Source organism: Mus pahari, chromosome 1 (assembly GCF_900095145.1).
Source record: "Mus pahari chromosome 1, PAHARI_EIJ_v1.1, whole genome shotgun sequence".
NCBI classification, from domain to species: Eukaryota; Metazoa; Chordata; class Mammalia; order Rodentia; family Muridae; genus Mus; species Mus pahari.
The window spans coordinates 29,095,819-29,121,986 of NC_034590.1; the positions used below are offsets into that span (position 1 = coordinate 29,095,819).

The following is a 26,168-nucleotide window of genomic DNA, read 5'->3' on the forward strand; positions in this document are numbered from 1 at the left end:
GGGGGGGGGGGGGGGGTTTACAGGGAACTTTTGGGATAACATTTGAAATGTAAATAAAGAAAATAATAATAAAAATAAGAAAGAAAGATAAAAGCCAACAGCTTTAAACCATATAGTTTTCTCCATGTCCTAATTAAACTGGGATCCATGAAAGCCCCCAAATACTTTTTAATCTCATATTGAAAAATTTCTTTTCTAGATTAATAAAGTTACTGCTCAGAATTAAAATAAGTCACAGGATTTCTGCATTCCTCCCTATCTTTGTTTTCATCACTGTGACAAAACGCCTGAACTAATCACATTAATAAAGAAAAATGTTTTTTTGCTCAGTTTCACTCTATGGTCAGGGACCTTTTGGGTTTGACCTGAAGCAGCCTAGTACACATGTAGTCAGGGACACCTGACTGGCCTCTCATGGTGAAAGCACAGAAAGACTTTCTTCACAGGGACACTCTAAGAGGCTACCTTCTTCTCACTAGGCCCGACTCTCACAGGTCCTAGGACCTCCTAGCAGGAGCACCCGAATGGCTTGATTGCACTCATAAAGGTCATGTCTGGGATGGCTGATCCCATGAGGGATGTTAGAAGGTGGGCCTTAATGCAAGGTGTTTGGTACACAGCACCACCTTCTGCAGGTAGGGGTGAGCCCGTCATTCATGTACCTTTTCTTTGTGTCTTGCCTTATGTTCCCCCACATGAGGACACAACATGAGGCCCTCCCTGGTACCAGCATCTTTACTTTCAGGCATCCAAGGGATGAGCTCAGACGTTTCCGTTCACTATAAATCACCCAGTCTGTGAAATTTGATTACAGCAGCACAAAATGAACTGAGACAAGGACATAGAGAACAAAATTACCAAGCAAAGGAAAATTCAGTAAAACAAACAGGACTTCCCCTCTCTTATACTAAAGCTACATTGTTTCTGTTACATCACTGTCTTTCAATATTTACCAAGCCAGATGAAATCTTCTTTCATAGCAGGTCTTGCAAATTGCTGCTTAATAATCAGATCATGATGACTACCGTATTTATCTAATTAGGTCTGCATTTACTTTCATTTAAGGCAAGTAATGATGCTAGATTAGAGATCCTAGTTAGGGACCAGGGTTATGTCTTAATTAGAGCATGTGCCCAATTTTAATATTATATAAAAACTAATTTAAATGTAATGGGTAAGCAGGCCTTTTAAAGTTCTTTTTCTTAACAGTAAACCTCTGTAAATTCCTGTTTGTTACAATAGTGGTTTCTATACTTGCAATTAAATGATAGCAACCTTCAGAAAGTGACAGGTATAATGTGTATTTGTTCATTGTTGTACATGGATTTCATCCTAGAAATAAGATGGACCTGTTTGTAAAAAGTAATTATTCATAAAAAGAGCATCATTTATCAGTGTTCTGCTATTTTTGCCCATATAAAGAGTATAATCTATCATAATGGAATCGGAGTTTCTTCAATATACTTTCATTTGCATATTTCAAAGAGAGGGAGTTGAAGGCAGGGAAAGGGGACTTCATCTGTGTAGCATGGGGCTCTCATGGCGATGCCCATGTTGGCAGCCCTGTTTCTGAAGGATGCTTTCAAGGAGACCTAAATTTAGCTAATTGGTTCTCAATACCTCAACAGCACTTAATACATTTCCCCACATACAATCAATACCACTCATTGGGAGTTAATGAAGCACCAGGAAGGCATGTTGCAATTTGTGTCAATATGATTTCATATCATTGATACAATGCATGAGGATTTTGTTAAGCGTGAAGTCAGGCATGGTGAAAAGTATGTCATTTCCAAATGACTCATTTATTGGCTTTTTTCATTTTATTTTATATTTTAAAATGGAGTCTTGCTAGAGTGCCAGGCCACACTTAACTGTGTTCCCCACTCTAGGTTATGATATTATCCAGCCTCAACTCCAAAGTAGTTGAGTCTATAAGGGGGCAGCGCCAACTTAGTCTTGTGGCCTTTATGTGTACTTGTTCTGTTAAGTGCAACATAGTGTTCCAAGCATCTCAATTAGAGGCCAAGTTAGTTCTCTCCTCACTTTCTCTCTGCTTGGTCTCCCAGGCCCCAAGAAAGTCAGACCTCTAAGGGAGTCTCCCCAGTCGGAGATTGACTTCTCCCTATATAAAAACCCCCAGAACTAGGGAAAAGAAACCTGTCTTGTTGCCTCATATGTTAAGTTTTAAATGTGTCCGAAAAAAGAAAACCTCCACAAACTTTAAATCTCTACCATAATACAAGGTAGTCTCTGAAAGTTTTGAGAAACACACACATGCATGCATGTACATACACATGAATGCATGTACACACACAAATACACATTTGTAGGTACACATATACATGTAAAATACATTATACATGCACATACATGTATTCAGACATACATATATACATATGTGTGCACATACATGCACACACAAACAAGAACACATAGGCATGCACACACAGGTACACAGAAAACAAACTATCTTCATTTGAAAGAAAATTTGATAGAATAGCATTTTCTCTAAATATTTTAAGACCAATAAAAAAGAATTCTTTTATTCAAATGATTTCACAGCTATGCCATATATAAATAACCATCAGTTTGAAAAGCCATGATAGTTGATTTAGGCTGGAGTCATATCAAAGGATGGAGTTCGACATGCCTTTAATAAGGTCAGATGAAGCCTATAATGTTCTGCATGGAGCTCATCTGTCCTGAATCACAGACCTAGGTCACAGAATTAGGGCACGGCTGCTAAATCCCAGCCCTCAAGGCCTTCTCCCCTCAGCTCTCTTTTGCTTTGAGGTTCTTCTGCTCTGTTGTCACTCAATTATAATTTGAATCTTCAAAGTTCCCAACGTTTCATGTGTTGCCACTTTGGTCCTTAGCCCATGATACTGCTCAGAGGTAGCTGGGGCTTTCTGGAGGGAATGAATGAGGGGAAAGGCAAGTCTCTGTGGGCACATCCTGTGAGATGCTCAGGGCCAGGTGTTTATCCTCTCTTTCACTTCCTGTTCCCTGATAACTTAGCAGCTTTGCGCCACTGAGCTTCACTCACAAATGTTAAAACATTCTCTCCTACAAACCAACAAGCCAGCCAGCAAGCAAACAAACAGAAAACAGATCTTCAGGAGTCAGAAACTACTGCTCTTTACATTTTTCACCTCATGATCTACACCCTGTCACTTAATCCCTAAAATATCATGGGAGATGTTCTAGTTTCACTCTGTTGCTATGACAAATACCATAATCCAAATCAACTAGTTTGAGTAAGAGTGGCCTCATAAACTTATATATTTTAATGCTTGGCACCCAGTTGATGGAAATGTTTGAGAAGGATAAAGAGGTGTGGCTTGGTTGAAGGAGGTATGTTGCTGGGGGTGGGCTTTAAGGTTATAGGCTTACACCATCTCCAATTAGTCTCCCCACCTCATAACTGTTGATCAGGATGTAAGCTCTCAGCTACAACTCTAGCATCATTCCTGCCTTGCCTGCTGCCCTTCTCCCTACCATGGTAGTCATGGCCTCACTCTCTGAAACTATAAGTCCCAAATAAAATCTTCTATAAATTGTCTTATCACAACAATAAAAAAGAAACTAATATAGGGAGGATAGTGGTTATGTTTTCCATTTTATAATTTATGGTCCTTCATTGAGGGAAGTTGGGGAAGAAACTTAGTGGGAAGTAAAAGGGGGAAGCCATAGAGTAAAGGTAACCACCCACAGACATGTCAATAGGCCAGTGTGATTTAAGCCATCCCTCAGTTGCAACTCCCTTTTCAAGTGACCCCAGGAAGTTCAAGTTGTCCGTTAAAGCTAACTAAGGAAATCCTATGTCTTCAACTTTAAGCCTTATTGTTTTCATATATTCATGCTCATCTCCAAACCAATTAAGAGATATTTTTTCAAAACCAATATTGTAAATTCAACTCCCTCAGCCTCATCTATCAGTAGGAGATTACAGAAACATAAAACAATTAGCAAAAATAACAAATAAAGGCAAGTAATAAAGATTCAGAAATCTGTCATTTGGTAAAACATGCTTTTAATGGAACACCACCTCTCCCTTTCTTTCTGTCTTTTTAATGAAAGTTCTTCCCATTGGATTTAAAAGGATTTGTGTTAAGTATTGTAGTATTGATGATATGACATTGATTGGTATTAATAGACAGGATATACAATCAGTTGGGTCAAAGCAATTACAGAAACAGAACCCTGATGAATAACTTATGCAGAAATCAAAACAGGAAATGGATTCACAAGCCTGCTGCAAAATGCCAAAAGCCTTAACAGCCTTAGGACGGAAGCAGAGTTCAGAGGGAGATCACTTGCCTCACAGGTAGGAGGGAAACATTAGCTGAGTAGGATCCTGAATACACAACACACAACACCTGCAGCTTATGTAATATTTTTTTCTGTAGCTACCTCATTAGAGAGTCAAATATGCTAATGTTTCCCTAACCATCCCCAATTCCATGATCCTCAGGCTTCTATTTAGCAGTCTCCTGTGTCTCATGCAACAGGCTGAAATCAAGGTACAACTGAACGCTTGTCTTTCCTTTGCATACACGGCTGATGGCAGCAGCCATTCTTATTTGGACGTGGATGTTAAGGCATTAATGGTGGCAGCATCAATGTATTTCCTTCTTAGAACTGAATGGAAACAAGCACCCTTTCATCATCTTTACCCTCCCAGTGCTCATAGCCCTAGACCTATATTATGAATATTCTTTGGGCCTAGACCAAGTATGCACACGTGGGGTTGGCTGTATTGACTGCTGAAATCTTTCATTCCTTACGGAGTTCAAAATGCATTGATGATGCTCTCATTTCCTCTCTGATTCATCCAGCTTCAATGTCTCTCATTTCTGAATGGATGTTGAAAAGAAATAGGAACACTGTCGTAAATAAATTAAACATCTGTTTTAAGTACCTCCATTCATTCACTGATTCATCCAATTAACATTTAAAACCCAAACAATATTTATGTGCCAAAAGCTCTGAGAGACATGGAAATTACTTGTTTTTAATTATTGAGAGTTATCTGGTAGTTAGCCAATAGAAAGTTATTCCAAAATAAAAATTTGCCACTTCTGTGTCTTAGTTAGCTTTACTATTGCTGTGATGAAACACCCTGACCAAACAACTTGGGGGAAAAGGGGGTTATTTGGCTCACTTTTACACCTCATTGTTCATCATTAAGGAAATCAGGACAAGAACTCAAAACCGGGCAAGAACCTGGAGACAGGAGCTGATGCAGAGACCATAGAGGAACACAGCTTACTGGCTTGCTATTTCATGGTTTGCTCATACTTCTTTCTCATAGAACCAGGAACACATGCCCAGAAATGGCCCCATTCACAATGGACTGGGCCCTCACAATGGGCTGGGTCTTCCCACATCAATTACTAACTAGGAGAATGCCCTACAGGCTTGCCTGCAGACCCCTTTTATGGAGGCACTTTCTAAATTTAGGTTCCCTTCTTTCAAATGGCTATAGCTTATGGAAAGCTGGCATAACACTCTCTAGCAAACCATCATTTTTCTGTTGAAACTTCACCCTCTTAGCACCTGCTAGTCCCAAATTCAGGGCTGTTAATCCTGTTTGATCAGGTCAATACAAGCCCTTCCGCTTCTTCATTTTGATGTTGTTGATACTTTTCCTTCCTTGCAAGTGCTAGCCCCCATGGTAGGGCTTTTAGTCAGTCCTGTTCAAATTAGTACCTTCCACACAACCTTCAGTTTCAGCTGAGAAAGTCATTTGAACACTAGATGAATAAACACATTAGATATTTGATATTCCTTGGCTCTGATTGGAAATTAATCACCACAATTCCTTTCATAGGAAATTATATATTTAATACAATTTTTAAAATCCAAAGTAATGGGGAATTTAATTTCTATGCAAATTAGCGACAACTCAAGTAAGTTTTAACTAGATTGTCTCTAGTTCATAATTTGGCTAGAGACAACCTATCTTAATCACAAATGTGCACAGATTTAAAAATGATCATTCTAAGCCCAAGCAATTAAATTAATTCTCTGTTGAGGTGGAGACACCACCTGCTGGTCTCTCATTAACTCTTTACTCTAAATCTTGCAAATGTGTTGAGCTCACAGCACACTTCCCAGTCCTCTTTATAACCTAGGGTAGCCACAAGTCTATTTCAGCTGAAAGGCCTGCTGAGTACATGGGACTTTTGTCACATTCCCCATCTCACCTTTCCTGCGTCCTTACAAAGTGGGTCAGAGAGGGCAGACCACTGGCACAGGCAAGTCACATTTTTGTTCCTGGAGCCTGAGAGAAGAGGCCAGTTGGAGCTGGGTCCTTGAAGACTCTATGAAGCATCCAGGTAAACTCTTAACTGGCCTCCAGAGACCCCCCCGAAAGAATCTCTTTCGTGTCCTGATAGCATTACTGTTACTATCTGTCAAACTCACTTCTAACCCCCACACAAAATGCTCCTGGTGACATTAAGTCTAATGTGAGTTCTTGTCAAAAGTGGACATGTATATTGATGTGTCCAAATATGATGTGGCATGCATGAATGTGCAGTTTTAATATATGTGTATGTGCCTGTGTAAGTGAGTATATAAATAAATTTATGTATGAATGTATATGTGCATGTGTATAGAGCTGAATGCATATATGTATATGTACATGTATATTTGTGTCTGTGTGTAGCTGTGTGTGTATGTGTCCCTGCATGTGTATGTGTAGAGGCCAGAGATTGGTGACAGCCATCTTCTTTGATCAGTTTCCCCCTTATTTACTGAGGCAAGGTTTCTCAGTGACCAGAAGCTCGCTGATTAGTTAGACTGTCTGTGGAGTGAGTCCCTGGGTCCTTCTGTCTACTACCTGGCTTTTATGTACAAACTGATGATCCAAATTCAGATCCCCATGCTTCTGCAGAAAGCACTTTCCCCACTGAGCCATCTCCCTGGCCTCAGGATGCACAGTTTCTGTGTCAAATTTTTAATTAAAAATAGATCTTTGTGGGCTAGGGAAATGATGTCATGGATAAAGCACTTGCCACAGAAAATGTGAGAAAGGAGCTCAGATTCCCCAGCATACACGTAGAGCTGAGTGGGCATGGTGGCTTGAGAGATACAGAGAGAATTCCGGGGACAAATTGGCTGGCAACATTATCTGAACTGACAAGCTCCACATTTAGGTAGAGATCCTGCTTCATTAAATAAGGTGAAGACTTATTAAGGAAGATACCTCATGTCAGCCTCTGGCCTCCACATAAAAATAGGAAGAGGTATATGCACACCTACACATGTGTACACGTACACACACCACATATGCATTCACAAACAAAAATACTGTTTGATGAAAAACTAGAGCAAAAGAGTATTGCATGTGCTTTGTATCTGAGGGGAAAAGAAATTCCAAGAGCAGAAACAAGTCTTGCACATTTGATCACCTTAGAAATGATTGATGATCAATTTAAGTTGTGCTTTAGAAGAGTGACCAATGTGTGCCTCCAGGTTTAAATAGTGTGTGAACGATAATATTTAAGTAGGAAGCCGTCTTTCTACTTTGAGTTGTATGGACTGCAAACCCACAACAGCTGCCACTCAGTGGTGAGTTCTCAGGACTATCCATGGAAGAATGTGTGGTAATCACAGAGCACAGACCATAGGACAGAAAAAAAAATAATCATTGCCCTCATAAATCATATCCTACTATCTGCAGCTTTTCCAGAAAGGTCTGTCAAATGGGAAAGCATGGCAGAAGAAAGCAGAAGGAACAGCAGCAAGCACAAAGGCTAGAAGGCCACTGTGACTCACTCTGTAGGAAATGAGGTTCCAGCTCCCTCACACTTACAATGAGACAAAGCCCATTACAAATGACCTGGAATGATGTCAGCCTCTGCTCAACATGGGAAGCTGCTGAACTTCAAAAAACTCTTTTGAAAACAATTCATATTGGTCTCTTCATCAAGAACCGATGCAATAATTTCAATGTGTTAAAAAGTTATTTCCCTCCCATCTCAGGTGTGTGCTTAGGATGCCTGGAGCTACCCAATGGGTCCCCTGGGGAAACGGTTAGGGACAGTGACTGATGGAGATGGAGGGCCCCAGGACCCTCTGCTTCAGAAGGACCATCTCAGTGCCTACCAGAATGACAACCAAAATTGTATTTCCTAAGACATTTCAGGTTCTAAGATAAATTAGACAGACATGAAGCTCCATAACGGAATATGGCCTTGGCCTTGGGTTCATTTCCTACCTCCAAAACCAATGGAAAAAGACAGGAGAGTAGAAAGGAGAGGGAAATTAAGCACTCCAGTCCTGAGAACTTGAACTATCATAAACATGCTCACTCAGCGTGTTCAGTGTACAACTGAAGCTCACATTTTGTCCATTGTTTTACAATGATGGCAGAGCACACGACCATGCCAAGGTCTCCATAAAAGCCAGCTGCCTGGTTGAAAGTCAGTGTTAAGGTAAAGAGATCTACAGGCAGAGAATCTAGCAGCTAACCTCAGACACTGAACTCAGTAATGGGTACATGTTTCATCATTTTTGTAAACAAAATCTAGTTTCCACCCTCTCATGAAAGTCTGAAGTCTCAGGTAGTTCTGCCCCTCTGTAGTGTAGTCTCATGCACACTCAGCTCAAACCAGTCAGTACACACCCATCCGAGATGCAACAGAAAATTCACAGTTAATGTCAATCTGTCAGACCAACTGCAACAAAACAGCACAGAAGCTCTTTCAGGTGCATTAGCTGTTTCTGGAAAGTAAACCTTCCATTCATTATTTGGAAATCACAGGAAGTCACAGGCAACTGAAACTTTGAAACACAAAGCTTCCAATATGGGGCAAACACTGGAATGGCAGAAATGTTAGAAATGTTTGATTGAGCTAATTCAGAGGAACACAAAGATAGTCATGAATAGAGACTCAAATGGAACAGCACTTTTGCCATTAATCAACAGTGAACAGATTTCTCTAACTGACAGAACTTGTCCTGATGGAAAGGAGCACTTGCAGAGCTCAGAATGACACCCTTCCTGCTCAGGAATGCATGTCATTCTCTGTTACCCATCTCCCAGCATCTGGCAGGGTTCCAGCAGCCTTCTCAAGCTGCTCAGTGCCCCCAGGGTCCTACACAATGATCATATGTAATGACGAAGGGAAGGGGCACAGAAAAGAGGTCAAATGACAATATATCAGGGGATAATTGGGGTTTTATGAGCTGCCACTCTGAAGCTTTCAGTTAGAGATTATTGAGAAATTGAGAACACTAATTCATTATATGTCATTATCAAGTTTGAAAGCCTGAGTGCTAAATGATAAATTCAGCTTCCACTGTATATTTAACCATATACATATAAATATATAGGAATAGGAAATAGTAACCTACTGCAATACACTTAGCCCAGAGTCCAGGAGATGAACCACCACTACTTTGCAATGTTGTAAGAACTCAGATGACTAATGCAAAAGCTCTCGGCTATGGAAATTCTTATAAGAGAGAAATTTATGAATGTCTCTCAACTATTTCTTATTTTTTTAAGGAAAACTGTTTAGAAAGCCACACATTTAAACAGACAGAAACAGTTTTCAACCTTTCAACTTGCATCACTATATAATTTTGACTACATTTTATTAAATAAACAACATCCATGAGTCCTGAAGAGTATTATGGTTTAAGTTCTATATTGAAAAGAATATTTTAAATGAGCTAAATTCAGGCACCATGTTGAGGTTGAAATATATAAATGTTTTGATATACCATGCTACGTTGTTCAAGAGTCAGAGGGACAGGGAGTTTTCTGCGACTGTGTTTCCTAGGAATGGCAGAAGCTACACCCATAAAGTCTTACTAACAAAGCTGCCTATACATGATCTGAATGAATAAAGAGGGTACCAATAGACATGCTTACATGGATAGGGTAAAAATGTGTAAAGTCTCAATTCTATACACATAAATACAAACAAAACAATACAAAATTCCTACAGGCAACTGAGGAATGCTGAGAAACCAAGAAATAGTCTTCAGTAGGAAAGAGCACAATTGGTTACCTACTACCAAATCAGCAGCCTGAAAGTATACAGACAAGTAACACACGAAGTCTATAACAATTAAACAAAACAACAGAAGAGGCCATGGAAGGATCCAGAGGAGGCAAGGAAAGGAAGAAATGATGTAATTTCTTCATTTTATAATCTCAAAATGTTAAAAATGAAAAAGTGATAGGAAACTTTATAGTCATTCCTAAGGAGTCTGTGAACTTGACGAAAAGTACTGAGTGGCCACCACGCTAACTCAAGTGGCTACCACTTGGCAGTCACTGGTTAATCACAAGTCACACAAGCTTTTCAAGGCCGTGCTTCTTGAAAAGATGCAAACTGAATCTTTGCAGCCTTTGCCCTAGAGATACTCCTTCTTAGAAGGCCAAGAAAAAAGCCAGCCCCTGAGAACTATTTACTTGCCTCCTGGGTTTGACCATCAAGCTTATGACCTACAGTCCACTATTTAGGAATGAGCACTGCTCTCATTTGCATAAAGCACAGCATAGGAACCATGAGTATTCTTCCATGGGAGCCCTGGCTTCCCTTTGCATTTGGAGCCTACTTTCCTTCTCTTAGAAGGCCACTCTACCTTTTATCTTAAGCTCTTTCCCAGTGGAGTTTGGTTAAAAAGTTTGTATTCTTTTCTAATACTCTTACAACACTCTTTGAAATCAAGACCTTTGGTCTTCACTTGCAGCCTGAGAAGCACATGCTGCATGACACAGAAAGAAGCAGAAGGACTTGGTGTCCTGACTCCTCTGCACTGGGTGCTCTTTGGACATCCAGATGAACCCATGTAAGTTAAGCAACTGATGCCTCTAATGAGCATTGCTTTGCTTTGTCTTGGTCAACAAAGTCTACTGTGATTAAATCTTTACAATGATCCAGCGTACTTGGAAACAAGGAAGAGAATAAAAATGTACTCAAATAGGTACTAATTTAATTGGTGGCATATGAGGCAGGGTTCCTGCACTGCTCACTCTTTGCTTTGGCTTTCCATATATATGAATTAGGCACACACACACACACACACACACACACACACACACACACACACACACACCTGTGTAAACTGACAGAATTGTCACCCAAATCTGTCAGTGTTTTTCATGTCCTTCCATGTGTCACCCTAACATGAACTAACAGACTCCGAAAGGTGGTGTTGGTGTTGAGAGGAGACAGGCAGTGGGCATCATTCTGCTCTCGTGCAACTTAAATGCACCAAACAAGTGGAAGTCTTATGACTGCTTCCTTTCAGAGTAAAACTCGTTGCTTCATTTCACATTTTTTTCTACTTGTATTTGTAATAAAGATTTTGTATTGTATTTGTAATAAAGAAGGCATCAAGGGATGGGGAAGGGACACTTAGAGTTGAAACTCATATGAAACAGTAGAGAGTAAAAATAAATAAATAAATAAACGGACAAGAGGAAGGAGTCAGAGGGAGGCAGCCCCATCTTTCAACATCAAATCAAGAAATGTAGGGGGAGTAAAGGGTAAGTAGAAAGGATAATGGGTCATCTGTCTTCAGTCTGGCTCCTCCCCTGGGTCTAGGCCATCCCTTCCTAAGTTACTGTGATACTGAGCAGCAGCACCCCACCCTAAGTTACTGTGCTACTAATCAGCAGTACTGAGCAGTAGCACCCCACCCTAAGTTACTGTGCTGCTAATCAGCAGTACTGAGCAGCAGCTTTCCTGTCCTAAGCACACCTGGCAGATCTTCATTAAGGGTAGTCAAGGGTTGGCCTTATCCAACAGGAACAGGGATTGGAGGGACCTAAAGTAGGAGAAGGTCATCAGGTACCCTTCTGGCTGGATGGACAGGAAGGAGGTACAACTCAAACAGTAATCACAGAGGAAAAGAAGATGGTGAGGAATGGGGAGAAGGAATCCAGACAGCTAGAGGCCAGGTGACTATTTCAGATTGACATCTACAGCTTTACAAAGTGACTCATGGGCATGATGACAGTGGATAAACATAGATACCCAAGGGGAACCAGAAGTCCCTTCATCACCAAATACTGGAAGCAGCTCTATGGAGCTCTTCACCAGCCTTTAGTTTGTGTGACTTCTGGCTCATCAGCCCATAAAGAGGGATGATGATCTTCTCCCACTCTTGCCAAGCTAGCTATGTCTCCAGGGATTCATGAAGACGGGGTCTACAATAAAGGTAGGTGTTCACACATGCTGATCATAGATTTCCCAGTGGTCTGCAGACCTAAATTACAGTTGGAAGTTTCTCATGCCCTGCCCAATTGTGGTTGGACACTTAGGTCAGGGGGAGGGTGGTCCTATTCATATGTTGCTAATATCACTGGGTCTGATTTGCCCCCACTATTCCTTAGTACACACACACACACACACACACACACACATACACACACTAAAACCACACACATTTCTTTTTTTATAATTAATTCTTAAGCTAGCATACAAGGTAATACATTTCCTCATGGAGTCTTTAGTATTCATATACTGTCTCATTATATTTTTGTATCTTCTCCTACTACCTTCTCCTTTACTCTTCTCCCTTTATAGTTCCCACCCCTCAAACGTTCATATCACATCTATTCCAACACCCCCTTTCATTCCCACCTTAAGATCCCTGGAAGCATAATTTCTCAATCCCTGAAGTCTCATTCATAACAAATGCAATAAAGAATGAAAAAGAAAGAAATATAGACATGCTAATCTACCGCCACTTATGTCCAGAAGATGAGGGGCCTGGTATGATTCCTTCACATTAAGCCCAGTGCAGAACACTAACTGCTTCATCTTGCAAGTAGAAAATTAACCCCTCACCAGCACTCCTTCCTGTTTTGCATAATAGCAATGTTATCATGTTCGCTGAGGCCATGCCCAATTTAAGCAGAGTAAAGTATAAACATAATTAAATGCACACAGAGGCAGGCGATTCAATTCTGCCTCACAGGGGCCCTGTGAATGAGGTGCCACTGTTACTTTGACATTTTAGATGAAGAACCTCCCTGCCTGAATGAAAAACTGGATGAATGGGCCATGTGACAGAGGTCACAGTGAAGAATGACTGCAGCCACATGGACACCTCAGTCCTTGCTGTAGACACTGGCTCAACATTTTAAGTTATGGCAGCTGCTGGCATAATTGACTTGTGAAGCCTGATTTTAAAATAAATACTCTAGTTTTCAGGGCAATACCCACCATGTGACACAATATTCCTCTTAGACCCCACTGACATTTTTTGCTGACTTATCCTTGGTTTTGTTCATTATCAGGCCAAAATATTATTTCTTTTCCATTTCTGGTCAATGCAAGTTCCCTTTGTCTGACTCTATTCTTTTCTGCTGAGGGTCTTAGCTGCCCATCCTGCTAATTAGCATGATCCTGGGAGGCCCAAGGCCATATCTATTTAGGACTTAGGAAAATAAGATGATTTCCTAGATATTGCAATTTGAAGGACTTCAGAAACAAGGTTATATATATATATATATATATATATATATATATATATATATATATATATGGAATCCTCATGCAATCTTTGCTATGTCAGTCCTGGATTTAGACAGTGTGTTCCTTACCTTGTAATAAATAGTCTTCTCATTACTATGACTAAGTCTTGCAGTAATATTGAGGACTATTAAAAATGCCAGGGCTCTATTGAGGCACATTAAGAGAAAGCAATTTCCTAATAGTCCAAAGAATGGGCCTTGGCCCTTGGGTGGAAACATGTCATTTGGTCTACTCCAAAAATAAGAATATTGTACACTATTGTCTCCTCACTGAAGAGTTAATCTAGTTGGGCCTGTCAGTCATCTGGCCAAGATAGGCTGATTCATCTAAAACTATTGAAGGGAATAATTATCCCTTCAATAAGATACTATATGTCTCATTCCAAGAATCCCTGCCTGATAGTCCATTACCTGAGACCATGTAACTCTGATAAGACTGCTTGCTGCTTTTGTGAGTCCTAACTCAGAAGAGCCTAACTTCTCTTTCATCTGTCTCGTTCAGATACGGTTGAACACATTGGGCTTCCTAACTCCTCTTCTGAAGCTCCGACCCTTTTACCATCCAGTAAGCATGGTTGCGTGCTGTATATTCTGGTCTAACACAGAAGACATGGCTTTCTTTCCTCCACTTTTCCATCTTCCTTCTCTGGGCTGCTAAAATCTACAACTTTCTTGTTCTGTTGTTTGTCTCTTAAATATTAATAAATATATCATCAAGCTTCCTTCTTGGTCAATTTTGAAACTCTTTTATGTGGGAGACTAAGAAAGCAAAGGAGGAATCCCATATTCCCTGGTGGCATGGTACCTAATATGGGGCTACCTCAGGTTTACATTTACATCAGTGAATAACTCCAAAAGCATAGTAGGGAAGGAAGGCTTAATTCGAGTTCATGGTTTTCTGGTGGGGAGGTCTATCTTAATGAACACAGTATTAAGAGGGACTTTCTCCTGTCCATAGTGATAGGAGCAGGAAACAGGGATTTCTCATATCTTAAGAGGATGAGGAAGCAGAGAGATGGACCAGGACCCAAGATAGGGTCTAACACTTGAAGCCTGCACCTACTAGCCTACATCTGCCAGTTAAATCCTGCCACAGAAAGGCACTACGGCCACTCTAGCCAGTTTTCCAGCTAGGGAACAGCACTATGAAAAATTCATGTGGAGAAAATTCCACACTCAAGATAGGGCATTCTCCTGGGAGTATACAAAATTATGAAACTGGCTCTGACCCTCCTCAAAAACACCTGAGTATTGCCTGCCTTTAGTTTTGTCATTTATTTTCCATTTATGGTAAAAAGAAAATGGGGGAATGGAAAGGAGCCTCTCTGTTCCACAGTTGCATGTCTCTGCAACCACACTATACATGGAGTCTTCAGCCAGATACGCTGAGCACTTGCTGCCTTCATTCAGGCTACTCTGAGTCCTGTAGAAATCAGTGAAGGGGTATAGAAAGGGAGATTTAGAGGAATCAAACAGTAAAGATGTTCCTCATTCCCCCAGGATCTAATTTAAGTCTCTTCCCAGCTAAAACTCAAGAATTTCAATGCAGGTAAAGACACTGACTCCAAAAGCTAGTTCTCTGTGTTGTACTCTCTTTCCTGAGAGGGTTTCTCTATTAAGAGCTTGTCTACCCTTGTAGTCAAGACATATGCCTGGATCTCTTGGTATAGTAAGGGTTCCCCTGACTTTTCTTCCCTGTTTTTATTCTAATCAGCCCTCTTATCAGTAAACCTATACAATGTTCCTCATAAATCACCTATAATCTCATTTATGAAATTTAGATCAATTTCTTTGGATCAAATAATTATCCAAAAACATTTCTACCCCACCTTTTCCAAGTAGAACACATCCGTTGAACAATGTAATTGATGGCTAGGCTAAAGCACTTACTAGTGCAACCACAAGTTCCTAGGAAGAACCAATCTTCATTGAGCCTTCTGATAGTCTGACTAACTGCAGAGAACATTGATTGTGGAGACCCTGGAATGTTGCAGGCACAGAGCCTAATAGAACTTAGTTACAATCCATCTTGGCCTATCTTTAGCTCCCTTAACCAGCAATACTTCCCAGGCACTGTGCTTAAGCACTTTTGGAAAGTTCTTACCAGCTTCTATCAAGTAAAAGACTAAGAATGTCACTAAATAGCACCCGAAGTCTATAGCTGCATTGACTTTGCTCTAACTGACACACTTAATGTCTCTATCAATGTATTTGAAAAGTATTGTGACTAATTATTTTCTATGTTATGTTACTACGAAAATGTCAGAAAAAAATGCAAATCAAAACAATCCTGAGATTCCACCTGACACAAGTCAGAATGGCTAAGTTCAAAAACTCAGGTGACAGCAGATACTGGCAAGGATGTGGAGAAAGAGGAACATTGCTGGCGGGATTGCAAACTGGTACAACCACTCTGGAAATCAGTCTGGCAGTTCTGCAGAAAACTGGACATAGTATTACCTGAGGACCCAGCTATACCACTCCTGGGCATATACTCAAAAGATTCTCCAACATATAATAAGGACAAATGCTCCACTATGTTCATAGCAGCCTTATTCACACTAGCCAGAAGCTAGAAAGAACCCAGATATCCTTCAACAGAGGAATGGATACAGAAAATGTGGTACATTTACACAATAGAATACTACTCAGCTATTAAAAACAATGAATTTATGAAATTCTTAGGCAAATGGGTGGAACTAGAAAATATCATCCTGAATGAGGTAACCCAGTCACAAAAGAACACACATGGTATGCACTCACTGATAAGTGGATATTAGCCCAAAAGTTCAGAATACCCAAGATACTACTCACAGACTGCATGAAGCTCAGAAGAAGAAAGACCAAAGTGTAGGTACTTAGGTCCTTCTTAGGGGAACAAAATACTCACAGAAGCAAATACAGAGAAAAAGGGTGGAGCAGAGTCATTCAAAGACTGCCCCACCTGGGGATCCATCTCATATATAGTCACCAAACCCAGACACTATTGTGGATGCCAAGAAGTGCATGCTGACAGAATCCTGAGAGGCTCTGCCAGAGCCTGATAAATGCAGAGGTGGATGCTCTCAGCCAACCATTGGACTTAGCACAGGGTCCCCAATGGAGTCCCCAGTGGTGTTAGAAAAAAAGACTGAAAGAGCTGAAAGGGTTTGCAAGCCCTTAGTAAGAACAATAATAAGAACAATTAGCAATAATAAGCAATTAGTAAGAACAATAATATCAACCAGCAGACCTCCCAGAGCTCCCAGGGACTAAACCACCAAACAAGGAGTACACATGGAGGGACCATAGGTTCCAGCTATATATGTAGCAGAGGATGGCCTTGTTGGGAATCAATGGGAGAAAAGACCCTTGGTCCTGTGAAGGCTTGATACCCCAGTGTAGGTGAATTTGAGAGCAGGAAGGGCAGGAGTGGGTGGGTAGGAGAAAACCCTCATAGAAGCAGGGTGAGGGGGGATGGGATAAGGGGTTTTTGTGGGGAGTAAACGGGGAAAGGGGACATTTGAAATGCAAATAAAGAAAATATCCAATAAAAAAGATAAGAAAAAAGAGAATACATATTTTTTCTAAAAGTTCAGATTCTTTCAAGACTGAAAAAAAAAAAAAAAAGAAAAGAAAAGAAAAAGAAACTTTATGAGACTGTTGCCATGTTGGAATAACAGTTTTGTGGAACCCGAATCTAATGGGCCACTGTAAGTCAAGATAAACTATCTCTTATCCCCTTTGAGACTGTTTTTGCAGTGATAAATGTGTGTCTGTATTTTTGCTCTGTCCCCCAAATACAATCTACATTTATATCAAATCGATACCACCTTTAAAGTCCCACTCTGCTTCCCCCTGCTATTCTCCTAGCTCTTGCCAGATGCACCGAGTGAAAGGCTCTAATGCAGACTCTGTCCGCATCACAGCAAGCAGTGCTGAGTTACACTCTCAATGCCAATCGCACCATCCTGTCTACTGCTGGGACACAGCTGTGCTCACGAGGCACACATACATTAAACATTCTTGAGTCTCTAACATGGAGCTAATGGAGTACACCACCCCCAAACATGACTGTGGAAGAGATATTTTGAGAAACCCCACGAAGCATGGGAAGCCCCAAGAAGTGATACATACTGCTGTAAGTGAAATTCCCATCTGTTAAGGAAATCTCCACTTACAAGTGTGTCTTCCCTCGGTACTGGGATGAGCAGTACTCTTAAATTACTATAATTCTTATCAAAGGAAATGGCTCCAAATTATGTCTGCAGACCAAAACTCACTCTTGTTTGTCTGCTATCCATGGGCAGAACCTGCATAGCATTTAACCTGAAGTGGAAGATTTCTTTGAGATTGACCTCTCTCTGCTTTGACAACATGAGATGTGTGTCAATGGACTTCCACTTCTTTTCCTTTGGTTCATCTGTCTTTTGTCACTGATAAGAACCCAGGAAATGTGGAAAACGAAATTACTGTCTCCCCTGTAGATCACTATAATGGTACCAGAGTATTACTCTTGAAGTCAAATGCTCTACAACGTGAAGGCATTAGAAAGCTGTGACTAGTGGGCGTATTTCAGGCCAAAAGGATCATTGCAACTACTGCAAATTTATAAGCTGGCCTTGTCTGGGAAATGGAATTCATCAAGCTTCTCAAGGTTTTATGATGGGAAACAGTTTATTGGATGTGTTCAATGTGTTCTGAATCATATGGTAGATCTTTGAACTTTTGAGGATCCACCCCACACTGATTTCCAAAGTGGCTGCACCAGTTTGTAATCCCAGCAGCAGTACAAAGCATGTCCTTTGCCTGACATCCTCAACAGTATTCATTGTCAGGATTCCCCTGCTCCTTCTGAACAGAATAAGATAAAAATCTCAGATTAGTTTTAATTTGCACTTCTCTGGTGGTAAATGATGTTGAAAACCTTCTAAAAGATATTTCCTAACCATTTTTTATTATTATTTTGAAAACTGTGCAGATCTATAGCCCATTTTTTAATTGGGTCACTTCCCCTCTTTGTCTTTTTTTTTTTTTTTTTTTTGAGTTCTTTGTTTATTCTGGATACTAATCCACTCTCTTCTAGTCTTTGGGCTTCCTCTTCACTTGATAGATTGTTTACTGTACAGAAGACCCAGACCAGAAAGGCAAATGCCACATGTTAGTTCTGAAGGTATCTCAAGAAGTAAAAAAGTAGAAAAGTAGAAAAGGACCATTGGGGGTGAGGCATGAAGAGAGAAGTAGTATATAAATGCAGTATCTTAGAGTTTTACTGCTGTGAACAGACACCATGACAAAGGCAACTCTTTTAAGGACAACATTTAATTGGGGCTGGCTTACAGGTTCAGAGATTCATTTCATTATCATAAAAGCAGGAGCATGGCAGCACCCAGGCAGGCATGGTGCAGGAGATGATGACAGTTCAACATCTTGATTTGAAGGCAAACAGGAGAAGACTGGTTTTCAGGTAAATAGGATGAGAGTCTTAAAGCTCATGCCCACTGTGACACACTTCCTCCCACAAGACTACACCTACTCCAACAAGGCCTCACCTCCTAATAGTACCACTTTCTGGGCAAAACATATTCAAATCACACAGGCAGCTAGTAGGAGACAGGTGCTATGAAATGTGTAATGGGGAAAATAGGAGTGGGGAACTTTACCTGCACAGAAGGGAAGTAGAAAAACTAAGAGTGTCTAAAGAAGCTGTAGGGCAATGCATTATTTTATAAGCTTACTTAAAATAGTGTGTGTATGTGTGTGTGTGTGTGTGTGTGTGTGTGTGTGTGTGTGGTATGTAAAATGCAGTTATGCCACATAAGACGATGAAGGTCCTCCCCACTGCTGAACAGCCATGCATTATCTGACAAAACCCCAGTGCTAGACAGAGACATCAGAAACTTCGCATCAAGTTTCTGGTTGAAGGAATACATGAAACTCCCCAAACAGTATAGGTTACTGCCATTGCTCTAGTTTGCCTCTCAAATTCTGAAGGTAAGGCTCTATTGCCGCTATTGCTAAAGACACAACACATTTTGGACAGAACTTGGAGGAATCAAGCTGGAACTATCCCAGAAACCTCTCCTGAAGAACTTAATCATAGTTGTGGGGATGTATTAGACAAGCTGCCAAGTGAGGGAAGCAATCAGCATCCTACCCAACTGTAAAGCCTATAATCCACAACAATGGCGAACTGGCAAGATACCTACAGGGGTACAATAGTAGCTCTTTTATCTTCTGGTTAACCAATTGTACTTAAGATCCACTAAATAGGAGGGAATTCATGCCTGTTACTGCAAAAAAAAAAAAAAAAAAAGGATTGACTTGGAGACATTATAGATGTGAGACAAGAACCCATTGCCATCACTTTCCAAAAGGAATATAATTTCTAATTATATTCTAAATTCTTATATTTATACCCACAGGAAAGTATAGTTTCACCATTTTGCAATAGATGGAGACTATTACAGAGATCCACAACTAGTCAAGATATGGATAATTAAGGGATACTGAATACCCAGTCCCAACTGGTACACTTGCAACACAACTCAGGCTCAGGGGAAAATCACAGAAGAGAAAACAGAAAGATTGTAAGAGCCAGAGTCTCAGGCCATTTGTTTGCCTGATAGTGCTCCTAGGCACGACAGGGAAATTTATCCATGAAATCTACGTTGCCTGAACAAGACCACAATAATGATATCACCCAGCTGACTGCCAATAAGGACAGGAAGCGTTCCATATGGTCTTACCATTAGATGAAAACCTAATGTGGCCAATGGCTGCTGAGAGAGGGGCAATTAGATCCCTTCATGGATGAGCTCCTATTTAGACTGTCCAATTGCAAATGGCTAGTCCTAAGTGATTACTACCATACACATATGCATGAGAGCAACACTATGATTCAGGTGTGTGCACGTGAGCACATGGGTGCATCTGTGTGTGCGCTTGTTTGTGTGTGCGTGTGTTGTATGTCATGAATTTTGGAGGGTCAAAATGGTGGGGATTTGAGGCAGGAGAAAAGGAAGGAGTAATATACATTCAGTGTTTATGTATGACGTTCTCAAATAGTATAATTAAAATGTAATGTCTTCTTAGCTGGGTGTGGTGGCATATGATTTTAATCCCAGCACTCAAGAGGTAAAAGCAGGCAGATCTCTGTATGTTCATTGCCAGTATGGTCTACATAGTAAGTTCAAGGATTACCAGAGCCAGAGGGCTACAATACTGAAACTCTGTCTCAAAAAATATTTTGTGTCAAACCCTCAAACCCTAACAAAAAAAAAAAAAAATGAAGGCAAGAAGTTACCAAGAAGTAAGTTCTTGGTTTTGCTTGATGAAAACAATTATTACAAAAAGCAAAATATTCTTCCAGAACTAGAACCTTACATAAGGCCATTGTAACACGTGCCTAGAAAGTACTTGTCACTCCGCCCTCCCTCTGAATTAGCTCTAAGACTATCTTGTAAGAAGTGTTAATCCACATCCAGGAAGGAGAAACAACCTTATCCTTGAAGGCACCCCAAATTTTCATGCGCTGGAGGAGGGAAATAATGTTTGAGAGGTGAGAACCACTCTGGGAGGTGATGAAGCCATTAGGGCCACCACCCTGGAAACTATTAAAGTCTATCTCTTGGGACTGGGTTAATGAATTAAAAATGAAATTAAGGCAATCTCTTACAATATGGTTGGTTAATGAGAGTGGCCTGCCATAAGAAAAGTTAGCGTCTTCCCTTACCATGTGACATGTTTCCCCGAGAGACAGCCTTTGCTCCCACAGTTGAAATAATTAGACATGAGGCTGTCATCAGAATTCAATGCCCATGCTCTGGAGCATTAAAAATAGTGAGCCAAACAAACTGCTTCTATTTAGAAAACACTCACTGTCAGGTGTTTGGAATAACAACAACAACAATAACAACACACACACACACACACACACACACACACACACACACACACACACCACAAACATGCATGCATACACACACACACCGGAGAGGCAGCAAAGATACTAAGGAGATTCTAAATGGGTAAATTCTGCTAAGTCTCTCCACTTTATTACCACAGGACCCAACCTTTTATGTTAAACATAATTTAGCACCATTCACTTCCTCAAATAGCATATAAAAAATTTAGGTCTAGCCCATTTCTCTGTGTTTTCATTTCACTGTGAAGACTCCCCCATCTTCTAAGACTTAAATTTGCTTTTCTTTTGTAGATAATACCTTTTGTTATAGGACCTCAGAAATATGGGGCTAGGACCAAAAAAAGGATGGCTATGCCCTGCTAAACAGGTGACAGATTATGATCAAGCTCCAGCTGGGCTCCCTTGTATATTCTCTCTTCTTTGTATAGTCTCTATTCAACCTTGGCTCTCTGTATTCAGCCTGACCTCAATAGGCCACCAGTCCAGCAGGAACCCCACTAAGTCAGCTTCACAGGACATCCCCATCTCTGATGAACAAGTTCTAAACCTGCTTTCATATGGCTTGTCAGGTGAGGTGACTGGGCATTCTCCTTGTTTCCTATTGGTAATTTTTATCAACTTAAACCACTGACTCTGTTTACAGTTGTTCCCTCTGTGCTCACAGTGAATTTCTGTGTTATCCTGTCTATACTCATCAATCCTATTGGAAATAGAAGATCTGAATGCCCGTGACCTCAGGTAGGACCTTGCTCTTTTCCCAGACACCTTCTGAAATTCTAACACAAGGAGTTTACTGCTCTCTTGAAATGTATCTGATCTCTGCTATTGCTTTGTTGCTGTATAAATTTCCCTTGCCATTTTGCATTCTATATACAGTTCAATTCTTTGAGTAAGATGCAAGAATCTAAAAGCCTTCAGTACAGGCAGTGAGACCTGATAACCAAGCTCCTCAGGCTGCTGCCATGAGTGGCACTGTAGAGCTGGGTTTCTATCCAAGTCACAATTGAGAGTAGTAGGTTATCTTAACTACTATGTAGAACCAGAAATCCACCAGTTCATACCTGACCAGAACAGCTTAACTGTGCATATTCCTGCCCTCCATCCTTCCTGTCTCAATTTATACCTAAAGTTATAGCAGTGTCCTAATGACTTAGACTCATTAAACCTCTTCATCTGTGCCTTTCCCCAGCATGGACAATGTGGATAAATAATATCCTCTCTGCTTTACTTTGCACTAGTGGGCATACTGGAGATGGGCTGTTACAGACCCAAATTAACACCAACTGCTGAAGAATTTCCGTGCATCTGATATAGCCCAAACTTCAGAACCTTCTTTCTACTACCACATAGTCTGAGGAACTGCCATAGTGTGTCTCCATGAGTATCTGTTTTATGAAATCTGCCTCAGAACCTTAAGGGGATGGACCATTTTATAAGCTGCATTGGGATTCAAAAACAGAGCTATAGAAGACCTGATGGCACAGCCCAAACTGTGCTTCTGTGTCATATATAATGCTGGTAATTATTAGAGACTAAACACATAGGGCCTCTAAAATGTGCCCTTCAGTAAAAACAATTAACACCTCTGAAGGAAATACGCATCAGTGAAGTAGTATTGGGGCTGCTCTGATGTAATCTAAATGGAATTGCTAGCAAGGCAGACTTCATTCATAAGTCATTAGCTTCTCCAATCATTCCACGGCTTCTTCCTATCTCCCAGAATCCAACCAAGGTCCCTTCCTATAGCTCCAGATGATATAGAAACATGTTCTTTTCCAGAAACCCAAGCTGTAAAGAAATAGTTAAAATGGACTTTCCCCTGCTCACCCTCCTTTCTACTGCCAACATAACTCTTACCATTAATACTTGTGAAGTAATCTCGCATTCCATGTGTATATGTGGCCAACCTGAGCCCCATTCTGAATCAGGAAAATACAATTTCCATACACATCTAGCTTCCTATTTTTAAAGAAACAAACCTAAACTGAAGTATGAATACATAATCTTACAAATATATTGAGTCATGTGGATCAAATTTCAAAGTCATAGTGGAGTGCCTGAGCACTCAGTCATCTGAGAGAGTGGGAATCATAGCAAGATATGCCAAAGAATCCCTTAGTCATTGGTGAGATGAAAAATCAAACAAGGATGTTGCTATTTATCTGTGAGCACTATAATCAACATCTCTAGTCATCTGTCTGGATCCTAAGCATAGAGAAGATGACTAGCAATAGCCTTCATAACCTGGAAAATCAAGAATCATAGAGGAATACCTCAGAAATAGCTGCTTGTCTTCTGTGGAAACGAAAATTACCAATGGACACCCCAGCAAGAGCCACGGTTATCTGCAAGAACCATAAAATCAAAGGGATGCCCAAACGACCAGTCTTATCATCTGTGAGAACAACCAAGGTGTTGCACAACTATAGTCCTGGTCTCTCTAAGAACATCATCACTAAGATCTATTGAAGCAATATACTTGGTTGTTTCTGAAGATTCACTGGGCTGTGGCACTTCTGTTTGGGAAGTCTGGTTCTAAATTTATGACTCTCAAAGTTGAGCAGACCGCCTTTTAGACAAGAAAGTGAAGATGACCTCACCTGTTTCTAGTCTAGTGCCCAATTTGGTAAAGTCTGCAGATAAAAAGATTATTATTTTATTTATTTCTTATAAAATCCCCCCAAACTGAAACTTGAAATTATACTTTTAAACGTTTTTTTTTCAACACACATAACATAAAGTCCTCCCCGTCTTTTCCTCCTAGAGTTAAAACAATTGACTTTCCTATGAGAATGTAAACATCTTTCAGGCCACCATATTGTGGTGGGGAGTAGGGTAGAGAATGGGAGTTGAGATAGTGCTTGAAAGAAGCCTGTTGGTAGAAAGACTAGAAAATCTCCCCACATGGCACATGCCTGACAAAGATGCACACTATGCGAATGACCCACAGTCCTCCAGTACTGTGCACTAAACACGCAAACACGCATGAGACAAGCTTAGAGATGCTAAGAACACAAACAACGATCGCTGAGCATACAAGTGGCTGGAATATGTGGAAGAATGAAGCAATTGCGCTCCTGGCTAGAGGATGCTTTGCTTTGCTTCCTTTTGTAAAACAATAAACCTGTCAGTTCACTCTCCTACCAAACAAACATTTCCAGGACTTGATAGAACAGAAGCAGCTGGTCCATTTTCATACCCTCCAGTCCATGGGGATGGGGCAGAGATGGGGCAGAGAAAGGGGAGACATGAAGGCAGTCTTAGGCACTATTCTACTGCTGTGGAGACACCATGACCAAGCCATCTGAAAGAAAAGAAGAATCAACTGGGGACTCATTTCCAGAATGTAAGTCCATGACCATTATGGTGGGAAGCATGGCAGAAAGCAGGCAGACATGGGGCTGGAGCAGCAACTGAAAGCTCACACCTAGATTCACAAGCAGGAGACAGAGAAAGAATTAACTGGGAATGGTGTGGGCTTTTAACACTTCAAAGCCCACTTCCAGTGACACACCACTCCCAGTAAGGCCACACCTGCTCCAGCAAGGCCACACTTCCTAATCCTGTGCAAAACAGCTCCACTAACTGGGAATCAAACATTGGAACATATAAGCCTATGGGGGCCATTTTCGTTCAAACCAACACATTTGTTATACCTCTCCAGAGATTTTTTTACTTGTGTGCTTCTCTAAACCACACAGATTTGATTTATAGAATGTCAGAAAGAAAAAAGTCATAATTAAAACTGAAATAACTTTGCATATGTAAGTAGTTATAAAATATAACAGTTGACATACAATATGTATTTCACACTGTATGCTCATTTCCCAAGTTATATAAGACATTACCAGGACAAAATTTAAACTCAACCTTTTTTCCTCCCAGTTTCTCAAGTAAAATAAAATATTTAGAATATACATAACAAAAGAGGTAAAAAAAAAAAAAAAACCTCTACAATGAAAACTTTAAATGTGTGAAGAAAGAGATTAAGAAGCATGCTAGAATTTGAAGACCTCCCAAGCATGTAGCTTGGTAGAATTAACATTGTGAAAAAAGACCTTCACACCAAAACAACTTACTGATTCAGTGAAATCACAATCAACATCCTCATCTCTCATTCTTCACAAAAATAGAAAGAAAATCCTCAAATTGATATGGAACAACAAAAGACCCAGAATACCCAATTAGTCCTAGATAAGTGTTTGTTTCTATGCATTTTGTTCTTTTTAAGTGCTAAGTGCATTTGTCTAAGACCCTAACTTTTATACATCTGATTCTATTGTATCATTGTTTTTTAAGTCAGTCCTACTTTCAATCCTCCATTGTGCCCATTTGTCCTCTTCTTCCACAGTTACGAATCTCAGAATTTACTCTTAAATTCTTTGAGTCTTAATGTATTCAACCATAGAACGGGTTTTGGTTGTATATGATTGCTTTAAAAAGGGTGAGGGAGTTGGAGGAGAAACAATCTTTATGTAAACTCAACATTTTATTATTGTTATTTTCTATTATGTAGCCTCTCACCAGAATTAAATTTCCTTGATCTTTCAGTATTTTGGTTCAGGGTCCCTTAGCTAATAGGTTATATAGATTTTGATATGTGTTTCAGGAAAACATTACTAATTCTGGTTCCTCGAGTTCCCTAGGTCACTATAGACAGAATGTCCATGCCCTGGCACAGCCTACTGCTACATCATGTATTTTGCACTTGTGAGTCCCTGATTCCAATCTCTAAGCACTTAGCTATGT

General features: G+C 40.3%; 1 protein-coding gene across 2 annotated transcripts in view; it reads right to left on the reverse strand.

The window, feature by feature from the left end:
• Positions 1-26,168, reverse strand: part of Gabrg3 (gamma-aminobutyric acid type A receptor gamma3 subunit) — a 610,116-nt gene that overhangs the window by 331,414 nt on the left and 252,534 nt on the right. The window lies entirely within an intron of this gene.